Source organism: Dendrobates tinctorius, unplaced genomic scaffold (assembly GCF_039654945.1).
Source record: "Dendrobates tinctorius isolate UK_male_01 unplaced genomic scaffold, ASM3965494v1 ptg000017l, whole genome shotgun sequence".
Lineage (NCBI taxonomy): Eukaryota > Metazoa > Chordata > Amphibia > Anura > Dendrobatidae > Dendrobates > Dendrobates tinctorius.
In genome coordinates, this window is record NW_027361685.1 from 2,890,264 (window position 1) to 2,907,036 (window position 16,773).

General features: G+C 47.4%; 1 protein-coding gene and 1 non-coding gene across 2 annotated transcripts in view; one reads left to right on the top strand and one right to left on the bottom strand.

Moving 5' to 3' along the window:
- Positions 1 to 16,773, bottom strand: part of LOC141082384 (uncharacterized) — a 150,414-nt gene that overhangs the window by 105,375 nt on the left and 28,266 nt on the right. The gene's annotated exons all lie outside the window — the stretch shown is intronic.
- On the top strand, positions 10,586 to 10,668 carry TRNAL-CAG (transfer RNA leucine (anticodon CAG)). The gene has a single exon. It is a non-coding gene; the product is annotated as a tRNA-Leu (tRNA).

Sequence of the window (16,773 nt, forward strand, 5' to 3'; positions counted from 1 at the left end):
TATACAGGACAGGAGTGGTACTGTGCAGTGTATATATACAGGAGTGGCGCTGTGCAGTGTATAGATAAAGGAGGAGTGGTACTGTGCAGTGTACATATGCAGGACAGGAGTGGTACTGTGCAGTGTATATATACAGGACAGGAGTGGTACTGTGCAGTGCATATATACAGGACAGGAGTGGTGCTGTGCAGTGTATATATACAGGAGTGGTACTGTGCAGTGTATATATACAGGAGGAGTGGTACTGTGGAGTGTATATATACAGGACAGGAGTGGTGCTGTGCAGTGTATATATACATCACAGGAGGAGTGGTGCTGTGCAGTGTATATATGCAGGACAGGAGTGGTACTGTGCAGTGTATATATACAGGAGTGGGTTTGTGCAGTGTATATAGACAGGAGTGGTACTGTGCAGTGTATATATACAGGACATGAGTGGTACTATGCAGTGCATATATGCAGGACAGGAGGAGTGGTGCTGTGCAGTGTATATATACAGGACAGGAGTGGTACTGTGCAGTGTATATATACAGGACAGGAGTGGTACTGTGCAGTGTATATACAGGAGTGGTGCTGTGCAATGTATATATGCAGGAGTGGTACTGTGCAGTGTGTATATGCAGGACAGGATGGGACTGTGCAGTGTATATATACAGGAGTGGGACTGTGCAGTGTATATAGACAGGAGTGGTACTGTGCAGTGTATATATACAGGACACAAGTGGTACTGTGCAGTGTATATATACAGGACAGGAGGAGTGGTGCTGTGCAGTGTATATATACAGGACAGGAGTGGTACTGTGCAGTGTATATACAGGAGTGGTACTGTGCAGTGTATATGTACAGGAGTGGTACTGTGCAGTGTGTATATGCAGGACAGGAGTGGTACTGTGCAGTGTATATATACAGGAGTGGGACTGTGCAGTGTATATAGACAGGAGTGGTACTGTGCAGTGTATATACATATACAGGAGTGGTACTGTGCAGTGTATATATACAGGAGTGGCACTGTGCAGTGTATATAGACAGGAGTGGTACTGTGCAGTGTATATATACAGGACAGGAGTGGTACTGTGCAGTGCATATATGCAGAACAGGAGTGGTACTGTGCAGTGTATATATACAGGACAGTAGTACTGTGCAGTGCATATATGCAGGAGGAGTGGTACTGTGCAGTGCATATATGCAGAACAGGAGTGGTACTGTGCAGTGTATATATGCAGGACAGTAGTACTGTGCAGTGCATATATGCAGGAGGAGGGGTACTGTGCAGTGTATATATATATAGGAGTGGTACTGTGCGGTGCATATATACGGGACAGGAGAGGTACTGTGCAGTGCATATATACAGGACAGGAGTGGTACTGTGCAGTGTATACATACAGGAGTGGCGCTGTGCAGTGTATAGATAAAGGAGGAGTGGTACTGTGCAGTGTACATATGCAGGACAGGAGTGGTACTGTGCAGTGTATATATACAGGACAGGAGTGGTACTGTGCAGTGCATATATACAGGACAGGAGTGGTGCTTTGCAGTGTATATATACAGGAGTGGTACTGTGCAGTGTATATATACAGGAGGAGTGGTACTGTGCAGTGTATATATACAGGGGAGGAGTGGTACTGTGGAGTGTATATATACAGGACAGGAGTGGTGCTGTGCAGTGTATATATGCAGGACAGGAGTGGTACTGTGCAGTGTATATATACAGGAGTGGGTTTGTGCAGTGTATATAGACAGGAGTGGTACTGTGCAGTGTATATATACAGGACATGAGTGGTACTATGCAGTGCATATATGCAGGACAGGAGGAGTGGTGCTGTGCAGTGTATATATACAGGACAGGAGTGGTACTGTGCAGTGTATATATACAGGACAGGAGTGGTACTGTGCAGTGTATATACAGGAGTGGTGCTGTGCAATGTATATATGCAGGAGTGGTACTGTGCAGTGTGTATATGCAGGACAGGATGGGACTGTGCAGTGTATATAGACAGGAGTGGTACTGTGCAGTGTATATATACAGGGCATGAGTGGATAGTGCAGTGCATATATGCAGGACAGGAGGAGTGGTGCTGTGCAGTGTATATATACAGGACACAAGTGGTACTGTGCAGTGTATATATACAGGAGGAGGGGTACTGTGCAGTGTATATATAGGAGTGGTGCTCTGCAGTGTATATATACAGGAGGAGTGGTACTGTGCAGTGTATATATACAGGACAGGAGTGGTACTGTGCAGTGTATATATACAGGAGTGGGACTGTGCAGTGTGTATAGACAGGAGTGGGACTGTGCAGTGTGTATAGACAGGAGGAGTGGGACTGTGCAGTGCATATATACAGGACAGGAGGAGTGGTACTGTGCAGTGTATATATACAGGAAAAGTGGTACTGTGCTGTGTGTATATGCAGGACAGGAGTGGTACTGTGCAGTGTGTATATACAGGACAGGAGTGGTGCTGTGCAGTGTATATATACAGGACAGGAGGAGTGGTGCTGTGCAGTGTATATATACAGGACAGGAGGAGTGGTGCTGTGCAGTGTATATATACAGGACAGGAGGAGTGGTGCTGTGCAGTGTATATATACAGGACAGGAGTGGTGCTGTGGAGTGTATGTATACAGGACAGGAGTGGTACTGTGCAGTGTATATACAGGAGTGGTACTGTGCAGTGTATAAATACAGGAGTGGAACTGTGCAGTGTATATAGGCAGGAGTGGTACTGTGCAGTGTGTATATATACAGGACAGGAGTGGTACTGTGCAATGCATATATGCAGGACAGGAGTGGTACTGTGCATTGCATATATACAGGACAGGAGTGGTACTGTGCAGTGCATATATGCAGGAGGAGTGGTACTGTGCAGTGTGTATATATACAGGACACGAGTGGTACTGTGCAGTGTATATATACAGGACAGGAGGAGTGGTGCTGTGCAGTGTATATATACAGGAGTGGGACTGTGCCGTGTATATAGACAGGAGTGGTACTGTGCAGTGTGTATATATACAGGACAGGAGTGGTACTGTGCAGTGCATATATGCAGGACAGGAGTGGTACTGTGCAGTGTATATATAGGAGTGGTACTGTGCAGTGTATATATACAGGAAAGGAGGAGTGATGTCGTGCAGTGTATATATACAGGACTGGAGTGGTACTGTGGAGTGTATATATACAGGAGTGGTACTGTGCAGTGTATATATAGGAGTGGTACTGTGCAGTGTATATATACAGGAAAGGAGGAGTGATGTCGTGCAGTGTATATATACAGGATTGGTACTGTGCAGTGCATATATACAGGACTGGAGTGGTACTGTGGAGTGTATGTATACAGGAGTGGTACTGTGCAGTGTATATATACAGGATTGGTACTGTGCAGCGTATATACACAGGACAGGAGTAGTGGTACTGTGCAGTGTATATATATATAGGAGTGGTACTGTGCGGTGCATATATACGGGACAGGAGGAGAGGTACTGTGCAGTGCATATATACAGGACAGGAGTGGTACTGTGCAGTGTATATATACAGGAGTGGCGCTGTGCAGTGTATAGATAAAGGAGGAGTGGTACTGTGCAGTGTACATATGCAGGACAGGAGTGGTACTGTGCAGTGTACATATACAGGACAGGAGTGGTACTGTGCAGTGAATATATACAGGACAGGAGTGGTACTGTGCAGTGAATATATACAGGACAGGAGTGGTACTGTGGAGTGTATATATACAAGACAGGAGTGGTGCTGTGCAGTGTATATATACATCACAGGAGGAGTGGTGCTGTGCAGTGTATATATGCAGGACAGGAGTGGTACTGTGCAGTGTATATAGACAGGAGTGGGACTGTGCAGTGTATATAGACAGGAGTGGTACTGTGCAGTGTATATAGACAGGAGTGGTACTGTGCAGTGTATATAGACAGGACATGAGTGGTACTGTGCAGTGCATATATGCAGGACAGGAGGAGTGGTGCTGTGCAGTGTATATATATATAGGACAGGAGTGGTACTGTGCAGTGTATATACAGGAGTGGTGCTGTGCAATGTATATATGCAGGAGTGGTACTGTGCAATGTATATATGCAGGACAGGAGTGGTACTGTGCAGTGTATATATACAGGAGTGGGACTGTGCAGTGTATATAGACAGGAGTGGTACTGTGCAGTGTATATATACAGGGCATGAGTGGTACTGTGCAGTGCATATATGCAGGACAGGAGGAGTGGTGCTGTGCAGTGTATATATACAAGACACGAGTGGTACTGTGCAGTGTATATATACAGGAGGAGGGGTACTGTGCAGTGTATATATAGGAGGAGTGGTGCTGTGCAGTGTATATATACAGGAGGAGTGGTACTGTGCAATGTACATATACAGGACAGGAGTGGTACTGTGCAGTGTATATATACAGGAGTGGGACTGTGCAGTGTGTATAGACAGGAGTGGTACTGTGCAGTGTATATATACAGGAGTGGTACTGTGCAGTGTATATATACAGGAGGAGTGGTACTGTGCAGTGCATATATACAGGACAGGAGGAGTGGTACTGTGCAGTGTATATATACAGGAGGAGTGGTACTGTGCTGTGTATATGCAGGACAGGAGTGGTACTGTGCAGTGTATATATACAGGAGGAGTGGTACTGTGCAGTGCATATATACAGGACAGGAGGAGTGGTACTTTGCAGTGTATATATACAGGAGGAGTGGTACTGTGCTGTGTGTATATGCAGGACAGGAGTGGTACTGTGCAGTGTATATATACAGGAGTGGTACTGTGCAGTGCATATATACAGGACAGGAGGAGTGGTGCTGTGCAGTGTATATATACAGGACAGGAGTGGTACTGTGCAGTGTATATATACAGGACAGGAGGAGTGGTGCTGTGCAGTGTATGTATACAGGACAGGAGGAGTGGTGCTGTGGAGTGTATATATACAGGACAGGAGTGGTACTGTGCAGTGTATATACAGGAGTGGTACTGTGCAGTGTATATATACAGGAGGAGTGGTACTGTGCAGTGTGTATATGCAGGACAGGAGTGGTACTGTGCATTGTATATATACAGGAGTGGAACTGTGCAGTGTATATAGACAGGAGTGGTACTGTGCAGTGTGTATATATACAGGACAGGAGTGGTACTGTGCAGTGCATATATGCAGGACAGGAGTGGTACTGTGCAGTGTATATATACAGGACAGGAGTGGTACTGTGCAGTGCATATATGCAGGAGGACTGGTACTGTGCAGTGTATATATACAGGACAGGAGTGGTGCTGTGCAGGGTATATATACAGGACAGGAGGAGTGGTACTGTGCAGTGTATATATACAGGAAAGGAGGAGTGGTACTGTGCAGTGTATATATACAGGACAGGAGTGGTACTGTGCAGTGCATATATGCAGGAGGAGGGTTACTGTGCAGTGTATATATAGGAGTGGTACTGTGCAGTGCATATATACAGGACAGGAGGAGTGGTGCTGTGCAGTGTATATATACAGGACAGGAGGAGTGGTGCTGTGCAATGTATATATACAGGACAGGAGTGGTGCTGTGCAGTGCATATATACAGGACAGGAGGAGTGGTGCTGTGCAGTGTATATATACAGGACAGGAGTGGTACTGTGCAGTGTGTATATGCAGGAGTGGTACTGTGCAGTGTATATATACAGGACAGGAGGAGTGGTGCTGTGCAGTGTATATATACAGGACAGGAGTGGTACTGTGCAGTGTATATACAGGAGTGGTACTGTGCAGTGTATATATACAGGACAGGAGGAGTGGTGCTGTGCAGTGTATATATACAGGACAGGAGTGGTACTGTGCAGTGTATATACAGGAGTGGTACTGTGCAGTGTATATGTACAGGAGTGGTACTGTGCAGTGTGTATATGCAGGACAGGAGTGGTACTGTGCAGTGTATATATACAGGAGTGGGACTGTGCAGTGTATATAGACAGGAGTGGTACTGTGCAGTGTATATACATATACAGGAGTGGTACTGTGCAGTGTATATATACAGGAGTGGGACTGTGCAGTGTATATAGACAGGAGTGGTACTGTGCAGTGTATATATACAGGACAGGAGTGGTACTGTGCAGTGCATATATGCAGAACAGGAGTGGTACTGTGCAGTGTATATATACAGGACAGTAGTACTGTGCAGTGCATATATGCAGGAGGAGTGGTACTGTGCAGTGCATATATGCAGAACAGGAGTGGTACTGTGCAGTGTATATATACAGTAGTACTGTGCAGTGCATATATGCAGGAGGAGGGGTACTGTGCAGTGTATATATACAGGAGGAGTGGTACTGTGCAGTATATACATATACAGGAGTGGTACTGTGCAGTGTATATATATACAGGATGAGTGGTACTGTGCAGTATCTGTATCCAACATTCTGCCCCAGCTCACAGCCTGCCCCCATGTCCAGCATTCTGCCTCAGTCTCCAGCATTCTGCCCCATGTCCAGAATTCTGCCCCAGCGTCCAGCATTCTGCCCCGTCTCACAGTCTGCCCTCATATCCAGCATTCTGCCACCAGCGTCCAGCATTCTGTCCCCAGCGTCCAGCATTCTGCCCCATGTCCATTCTGCCCCCAGTGTCCAGCATTATGCCCCATGTCCAGCATTTTGCCCCAGGCTCCCTGGATAGCCGCTCTCAAAAAAAAAAAAAAAATTCTTCTTACCTTGTTATCTGGCTGTGCTCCAGCGGCGAGGCTCCCTCCCTCTCCCAGTCCCACGGTCTTCCTTTCCTGGAGCGGTCCTCATGTGAGCCAGTTTCTTTGTAGCGCTTGATGGTTTTTGCCACTGCACGTGGGGACACTTTCAAAGTTTTCCCAATTTTTCGGACTGACTGACCTTCATTTCTTAAAGTAATAATGGCCACTCGTTTTTCTTTACTCAGCTGCTTTTTTCTTGCCATAATACAAATTCTAATAGTCTATTCAGTAGGACTATCAGCTGTGTATCCACCAGACTTCTGCACAACTGATGGTCCCAACCCCATTTATAAGGCAAGAAATCCCACTTATTAAACCATAGTCATGAAAATAAAGAATACGCTTTGATTGAGGTGTGTCCAAACCTTTGGTCTGTAGTGTGTGTGTGTGTGTGTGTATGTGTGTATATATATATATATATATACACACACACACACACATACTATGACTTATCTCGGCTAAGACAAAGCCTAGATCCTCAGGCTACATCCACATCATGGGCGTAGCCAGGATCAAACCTGGGGGGGGCAGAACCTCATACTGCACACCCCTACACTTGAAAATAAAGCCTGCACCTTAAGAAGATGTGGTGGTGAATGCAGTATATTTATTCCAACTATCAGTTGATGTTACTGAAGACGAGCAATGCCTGTCCTGGGCGTCCTTTTGGGCAGCTATGAGGTGGACCTGACTGGTGCTAAAAAAAAGGAGTGTTAGTCTGTGTGCTATCCGGCTTTCATTCTTTTTGGTACAGATATGATATGGATAGACAGATATATAAATAAAAGCAGATTAGAAATCTGCTCTGATATTGAAAACATTATCTATGAGCTCAAAAACCTTTCAGGTGATGCAGTTTTGAAAAAGCTGATCTGCTTTTGCAACTGAAAAACGTATCCTCAAAAAATGCAGCAAAAACGCTGTGTGTGAATGTAGCCTTAGATCAGGAATAGAACAGCCATTTATAGGACATTTCATAACTTTCCCAAATTCCTATGAAAAAATATTCAGCACATTCTGCATTGAACTACTGTACCCAATTTATTATATATTTTAGGAGTCGGAATCGGTCCATATTATACCAACTCCGACTCCACCAAAATGAGCTCCGACTCCACAGCCCTACATACTAAGGTTGTGTTTTATCTCCCGTCCACCACACTCCAGCTCCGCCCCCTAAGCACCATCCTCTGCTCCCCCCCCATGCTCAGCTTCTGCTCCCCCCCCATGCTCAGCCTCTGCTCCCCCCCCATGCTCAGCCTCTGCTCCCCCCCCCATGCTCAGCCTCTGCTCCCCCCCCCATGCTCAGCCTCTGCTCCCCCCCCCATGCTCAGCCTCTGCTCCCCCCCCCATGCTCAGCCTCTGCTCCCCCCCCATGCTCAGCCTCTGCTCCCCCCCCCATGCTCAGCCTCTGCTCCCCCCCCCATGCTCAGCCTCTGCTCCCCCCCCCATGCTCAGCCTCTGCTCCCCCCCATGCTCAGCCTCTGCTCCCCCCCCCCATGCTCAGCCTCTGCTCCCCCCCCCATGCTCAGCCTCTGCTCCCCCCCCCATGCTCAGCCTCTGCTCCCCCCCCATGCTCAGCCTCTGCTCCCCCCCCCCATGCTCAGCCTCTGCTCCCCCCCCCCATGCTCAGCCTCTGCTCCCCCCCCATGCTCAGCCTCTGCTCCCCCCCATGCTCAGCCTCTGCGCTCCCCCCCCTGCTCAGCCTCTGCTCCCCCCCCCCCCCCCTGCTCAGCCTCTGCTCCCCCCCCCCCCCCATGCTCAGCCTCTGCTCCCCCCCCATGCTCAGCCTCTGCTCCCCCCCATGCTCAGCCTCTGCTCCCCCCCATGCTCAGCCTCTGCTCCCCCCCATGCTCAGCCTCTGCTCCCCCCCCCCTGCTCAGCCTCTGCTCCCCCCCCATGCTCAGCCTCTGCTCCCCCCCCCCCCCCATGCTCAGCCTCTGCTCCCCCCCTCCCATGCTCAGCCTCTGCTCCCCCCCCATGCTCAGCCTCTGCTCCCCCCCATGCTCAGCCTCTGCTCCCCCCCCATGCTCAGCCTCTGCTCCCCCCCATGCTCAGCCTCTGCTCCCCCCCATGCTCAGCCTCTGCTCCCCCCACTCTCTCCCCCCACACACCGTCTCCCTTCTGTCCTCTGCGGGGTGTCGCCGCCCCCTCCTCCGGGCTTTGTGTTGTGCCGCGCTCTTCCCCGCTGACAGCTCCGCTCCTCTGCTGCGCGCTCTCCACAGCAAACATTACGACACCACCGTCGCCTCCTCCATGACTCAGTCCGGCCTCCCACGTCTCCTCACCACACGTCACTTCCCCGCCCGGCCGCCATTTTAGTTCCTGTGGTGGCGGAGCACAGGCGGAAGTGCCGCCATCTGTAGCAGCGGCTGCGGTCCTCCTCACCGTGTCTCCGCCGAGTCAGGAGGTTTTCGTGAGGGGGAGATCTCGGCGGCCTGATACCATAATGCCGTCCACCCCGCTCCGTGTGGCCGTGGTGTGCTCCAGAACCGCAGCATGGAGGCGCACAATCTCCTCCGGTAATGGCGGAGCCCCTTCTTCTTCAGTCTGTGCGCGTAGTTCGGGCCGTGTGAGGCCGGTGATGTCTCTAGGCCTCTGTATGTGATGGAGGACCCTGGGAGCGGCCATACCTTCTTACACACACCTCCATGGTGGCCTTTTCCCCCCTCAGATGTAGGAAAATTACACATTTGTAACTGAATGTGTTAGACACTTTTTTTGGGGGGGAACTTGCGCCATATAGCAACTCTCCGGCCATTTTTTTTAAATTCTTTTATATGACTGGGAAAGGATTAAAAGCATAACAGTAGTGGCCTTTTCAGTTACCGGGGCCGACTAGGCCTCACATGGGTTCTGGTCGGGTCGTCATCAGTCCAGTCTGGGCAGGTGGTGTGTATATATATATAATTTAGTTTTCACCCCCCCAGTCTCTTCACTAGTTTTAAGCTTCAGGGGCCTGAAGGTCCTGGAAACCCTTTTATTTCGAGTGATTTCTGGCCGAAGCAAACTTAGGTTTGTTTGTGTCTGGTGGAAACTGATGGCCTTCACTCTGTTTTTTTTTCTGTTTTTGGAGTAAAAAAAAAAAATATATATATTAGGTTCTTTTCACACCAGGACGTGTACACTGAATATATTCTATAGGGTATAACAGGCACCCGTCTGCCGAGAGAACGTCCTTCTCAAATCCATCTGACCACTGTACATCCAAAAACACTTACCAGCTGATTCATCAGTTTACATTTTTTTTTTTTTTTTTAAGCCAAAAAATGTCTCTTGATGTTTTTACAACCTCTCTGTTAACTTTGTGAAAAGTTGAATAAAATGCCTTTATCTACGATCATCTGATGTCTTGTTACAAAGAAATTAGACAGGGACAGAGTTTTGAATATTGGAATATTACAATTTTTTCTCATGTAGGGTGACCAGCCAATGTTACTGGGCACAGTGAGGCTACATGAAAGCTCCACATGTCCACTGTTAACTCCTGGTGGATTGTTTTATTAGTAATCTGTTCATTGTGGTATAAGTTGTATGCACAACTTTTTGTGTTTTTTGTGTTGTATTTGAATTCAAATGGAATTTGAATTCAGGGGGTCAGAGCCTGGCTGTCCATGGATAAAAGTGGTCCTTGTGGTGCAGGCTTGAGGGTGCACAAATGCCCAACAGAGCACCACACAGCCCCAAGAACTGCTCCCTCACCTCAGTCTGGTAATTAGCTTTCAAATGACATCCCAATGTCCCCTCTGGCTTTGCCAGAAGTCCCACCAGGGGCCCCAATGTCTGATTTGGACAGCAGATCTGTACTGAAGTCCCTGGTGGTGCAAACTCTTGTGTCACCAGGGAGCATGTCAATGTCAGCAGTCAGGATGGCCTAGTGGTCTAAGGCACTGTGTTCAGGTTGCAGTCTCCCGTGGAGGCGTGGGTTCGAATCCCACTCCTGACAGCAGCAGTACTGGTCCCTGGAGGTGCAAGCTGTTGTGCACCAGGGAGCGTGTTAAGCGTCTGCAGTCACCACATGTGGAGGCGTGGGTTCAAATCCCACTCCTTGACAGCAGCAGTACTGGTCCCTGGAGGTGCAAGCTGTTGTGCACCAGGGAGCGTGTTCAGCGTCTGCAGTCACCACGTGGAGGCGTGGGTTCGAATCCCACTCCTGACAGCGACAGTTTTTTTTTTTTTTTTAAAGAAAAGAAAATAAACCTAGTGGCAGCATGTGTAATAACAGTCTCCCGTGGAGGCGTGGGTTCGAATCCCACTCCTGACAGCAGCAGTACTGGTCCCTGGAGGTGCAAGCTGTTGCGCACCAGGGAGCGTGTTAACCGTCTGCAGTCACCACATGTGGAGGCGTGGGTTCAAACCCCACTCCTTGACAGCAGCAGTACTGGTCCCTGGAGGTGCAAGCTGTTGTGCACCAGGGAGCGTGTTCAGCGTCTGCAGTCACCACGTGGAGGCGTGGGTTCGAATCCCACTCCTGACAGCGACAGTTTTTTTTTTTTTGTTTTTTTTTAAAGAAAAGAAAATAAACCTAGTGGCAGCATGTGTAATAACAGTCTCCAGGTCTTATAGCCTAATGTATACACCATAAATATTTATATGTGTGTCTATACAGTTGGTGTATATATGTGTGAGTATATTTTTTAGCCTTAAAGTTTTGATTCTCCATCCTCATTTCTTTCTTTTCCAAATCAAAAAAACACTTGTGTGAGAGCAATCTGCATCCAAAAAAACTTAGGTATAGGGACAATTTAGTGAGTACGTCGGGCTCCCTTAAAAGGTCAATTCACCCAACGAACAAGGGTGCTGCTCAGGGTGGATTGATTTAAATCACGCCGATTTAAATCATGATTTAAATCACGATTTAAATCAAAAGATTTTTTTCTATTTAAATCGGATCGATTTAAATCATGATTTTAATCATGATTTAAATCACTGATTTAAATCAAAAGGTTTTTTTTTAATATAAATCACGATTAAAATGAGAAGTGAGAGCAGTGTGCATGTGCGCCCATAGTTACACGGACGAAAGTAGGGGCAACGATCTAACGCCAGGGTGAGGGGGGGACCCCAAAGTAAGTAAAAATCTTTTTTGTTTTACTATATGGCAATAGGTAGGTGTTTAAAAGCAGCATGTCTTAATTGTATAAATTATTAATAGCCTCCACATTTTGTTCATACTGCCCCTTTAATTCCACACTTCTAGCTTGGTTTCAGTTTTGGTTTAGTTTCTTTTTCCCTGCATTCAGTTGACATACCCAAACTTGTTGGATAGTCAGCAGTACTTGGCTCAGGCTGTAGTAACTATGTAGGTGACTATACAGTTTTTTTTTCTTGTATCGGAGGCAGCGGCAGGAGCAACATGTTGGGGCCACTCACTGTGCAGCAAAGCTGGGGCCACTCACTGTGCAACATAACTGGGGCCACTCACTGTGCAGCATTATCTGGGGCCACCCACTGTGCAGCATTATCTGGGGCCACTCACTGTGCAGCATTATCTGGGGCCAGTCACTGTACAGCATTATCTGGGGCCAGTCACTGTGCAGCATTATCTGGGGCCACTCACTGTACAGCATTATCTGGGGCCACTCACTGTGCAGCATTATCTGGGGCCACTCACTGTGCAGCATAATTGGGGCCAGTCACTGTGCAGCATTATCTGGGGCCAGTCACTGTGCAGCATTATCTGGGGCCACTCACTGTGCAGCATAACTAGGGCCACTCACTGTGCAGCATTATCTGGGGCCACTCACTGTGCACCCTCGGCTTATACGCGAGTCAATAAGTTTTTTTGTGACAAAATTAGGGGGGTCGGCTTATACACGGGTCGGTGTATATAAGGTAGTACCACAGCCCCAAGGGGTAAATTGCAATGCTATATACAAAAAAAACAAAAAATAATCAAAACATAAAATAGAATGATAAAAATAATAATTAATTATGATGGAGCAACATTATGATTAAGACCCCGGCGGGGTGAAAACATCAACAACTGTAGTTGCTTCCTCACATTGTAAATTATCGCTCCCTTGTGAAAACCCCAATAAATCTTTTCTATTTATGCATGAACACCCGGCACTGCCGCTGGCATTCGGACCAGAGCTTGCGGCTGCATAGAAATACATACTGCACACTCTGGTCCGAGTGTCGGCGGCAGTGCCCGGTGTTCATGCGAGAGACTCGCACGAGAATCGTGAGTTTCTTGCATGTGTGTCCCCGGCCTTATCCTGGTCTAGGGCCTATATGGTCCATTACCCCAGCCCCTCACTTTAATTCTCACAGTGTGCAGGCTAATTCTAAATTTCACTGCATCTGTAGTTGCACAAAAACTCAACTAGCACCATTAACAAGCACGTCCACATCCTTGTCCCACCGCAGCGTTCAGTTGTCCACACCCCAGTCCATGGAACGCAAGTGTGGCGCCCCTGAGGCTGTTGCCACAGAGGTACTGCACCTTCTCCTAAGGTGTAGTGCCCCACCGCCTAGGTAAGTTGGGAACTCCTTTCCTCACTCCAACACCTGCATCCCACACACGATAGTTCAGCAGGACCACATTGCGGCTTCATGCTTAGAGGGTAGCAGAGCACCTTTCGTGGTTCCTGGCTTTATAACACGAGATGTGCTGGGAGGTGGGTGGAGTTGAGATACATAAAAGAGTGGGAAAGTGTAGGATTACAGGTCAGTCTGGCGGGAGGTCAGGCAAAAGAAGGACAGTCAGTCAGGAGAGTCTGAGGATGGGTCCAAGAGGGAAGGAAGAAGGAGTGCTGCAGCTGCCTTAGTGATCTGAGACAGCTGGCATGGGAAAGGAACAAGGAGAAAGATGTAGAACTGCAACCTAAGCTTCCATTAGAGAGAGAAAGAACAGTACGGAACGAAGGAGTAGAGAACAGAGAGGAGTTGTGGGTTGGAAGAGGAACCCTGCCTATAGGTTCTCAGCGCAAGGCCGGGGCCCGGTCTCCGAGGTTGTATGGATACTTATGTGTTATGAATGAGTCACCGGAGGAAAAAACAAAAATGCAAGCTATGTCCAGAAAACCGGAGAGGTTGGTAGCTAGCGGATTGCAGACCCCTGATCCTATTCACAACTAACAGTAGCCGTGGAGCGTTCCTACGGTGGTCCTAGACGCCTCTTCACAGCCGAAGAACTAAATAAGCCTAAAGAAAGAAAGGGGAAATCTAAACTGCCCCAGAGCAGACCCCAAAGCAATAGACAGCCCCCAACATGTATTGTCGGTGAAAACACAAACACAGACAGAAAGAAAGGCAGAGCAAACGATGGGGCCCAACTAACTAGATAGGAAAGGACAGAAAAGATGCTGGCTGCAATCCACAAAAACCCTACCAAAAAATGTCCCAACACGTCTGATAGGAAAAACGGCCCTGAAGTCACTAGACTTCAAAATCCCTATATCAGCACTCCGATATATTCTGAAGACAGAGCAAAAGAGATTTAACCGATCAGGGACAAAAATGGAAATTCAGCAAAGCCCCAGTCGGGGCTGCCTGAACACAAAACTAAGCAAATCAGACAAAATCTCATAGAACAATAACAGAGCAAAACTTAGCTTTAGAAGACAGACACACTGAACATGTGGCATGAACTGGCTCTCTCTACTGCGCATGTGTGCTGTACTCATGGTCAAGGAGTGCACGGTGACTCGCTCTCTGGCGGTCACTGGGCACACGGCACCTCGCTAAATGGCAGTACCACTTTTACAGTTGTGGCCAAAAGTATTGACACCCCTGCAATTCTGTCAAATACTCAGTTTCTTCCTGAAAATGATTGCAAACACAAATTCTTTGTTATTATTATCTTCATTTAATTTGTCTTAAATGAAAAAACACAAAAAGAATTGTCCTAAAGCCAAATTGGATATAATTCCACACCAAACATAAAAAAGAGGGTGGACAAAAGTATTGGCACTGTTCGAAAAATCATGTGATGCTTCTCTAATTTGTGTAATTAACAGCACCTGTAACTTACCTGTGGCACCTAACAGGTGTTGGCAATAACTAAATCACACTTGCAGCCAGTTGACATGGATTAAAGTTGGCTCAACCTCTGTCCTGTGTCCTTGTGTGTACCACATTGAGCATGGAGAAAAGAAAGAAGACCAAAGAACTGTCTGAGGACTTGAGAAACCAAATTGTGAGGAAGCATGAGCAATCTCAAGGCTACAAGTCCATCTCTAAAGACCTGAATGTTCCTGTGTCTACCGTGCGCAGTGTCATCAAGAAGTTTAAAGCCCATGGCACTGTGGCTAACCTCCCTAGATGTGGACGGAAAAGAAAAATAGACAAGAGATTTCAACCCAAGATTGTGCGGATGTTGGATAAAGAACCTCGACTAACATCCAAACAAGTTCAAGCTGCCCTGCAGTCCGAGGGTACAACAGTGTCAACCCGTACTATCCATCGGCGTCTGAATGAAAAGGGACTGTATGGTAGGAGACCCAGGAAGACCCCACTTCTTACCCCGAGACGAGTTTGCCAAAACTTACCTGAAAAAGCCTAAAACGTTTTGGAAGAATGTTCTCTGGTCAGATGAGACAAAAGTAGAGCTTTTTGGGCAAAGGCATCAACATAGAGTTTACAGGAGAAAAAAGAGGCATTCAAAGAAAAGAACACGGTCCCTACAGTCAAACATGGCGAAGGTTCTCTGATGTTTTGGGGTTGCTTTGCTGCCTCTGGCACTGTACTGCTTGACCGTGTGCATGGCATTATGAAGTCTGAAGACTACCAACAAATTTTGCAGCATAATGTAGGGCCCAGTGTGAGAAAGCTGGGTCTCCCTCAGAGGTCATGGGTCTTCCAGCAGGACAATGACCCAAAACACACTTCAAAAAGCACTAGAAAATGGTTTGAGAAAGCACTGGAGACTTCTAAGGTGGCCAGCAATGAGTCCAGACCTGAATCCCATGGAACACCTGTGGAGAGATCTAAAAATGGCAGTTTGGAGAAGGCACCCTTCAAATATCAGGGACCTGGAGCAGTTTGCCAAAGAAGAATGGTCTAAAATTCCAGCAGAGCATTGTAAGAAACTCATTGATGATTACTGGAAGCGGTTGGTCGCAGTTATTTTCGCTAAAGGTTGTCTAACCAAGTATTAGGCTGAGGGTGCCAATACTTTTGTCTGGCCCATTTTTGGAGTTTTGTGTGAAATGATCAATGTTTTCCTTTTTGCTTCATTCTCTTTTGTGTTTTTTCATTTAGGACAAATTAAATGAAGATAATACCAAAGAATTTGTGATTGCAATCATTTTCAGGAAGAAACCGAGTATTATCTGACAGAATTGCAGGGGTGTCAATACTTTTGGCCACAACTGTATTGGCAGGAGCTGACGGGAAGTCCTTTGCGGTGCCTGTGCTCTAAGGACAGAGCACGCCGCTCAGCCTCCTCTGCGCTGCTTGTCCACACCAAAAATCTCTGCTGTCGTGCCCTTTCTCTTAAGCTGGCCCCCTGCCTCTAGGTCACAGGGTCTGTCTGCTGCAGTTCGCTGCAGCGTTGGCACTTCGAGTGCATTGTGCACTACCCCCCTTGCTGCTCACACGCTCACAGCTGGGGACTCACTCCTGCTTTGTGTTTTTTTTCCCTCAGCTTCCGACCACGTTCCCTGTCTATACATGCCCCCTCTTCCTGGGTAATGGAGCCTGTCCATTCCCCTATTACTTCCCTCGGGAAACGCAGCCTTGACAGTTCCGAACCCGGCACAGCACAGGTACCCGCAGCACGGTCATCCTGACTGCGTACATATCTGGCCAATCAGTTCTTTAATGCAAAAATCATAGAAGGCATGTTCTTCCAATTTTCAAGAGAAAATTGTACATTACATCCAGAACACTTTCACTTTGAAGGACTTTGTGGCTCATATCAATCCACAAGATGACACTAGTCTCATACTTCAAAATTTCGGTGGTAAATCATTTCCCCACTGATAGGCTGGGTATGTTCTGACATATGTAACATCATTTGGGTGATAATAATTATTCATACCTATTTGCTTCACAATATATTCATCTTTTTCTTAAAGGCTTCGGAATCTAATGTAAAAGTGAA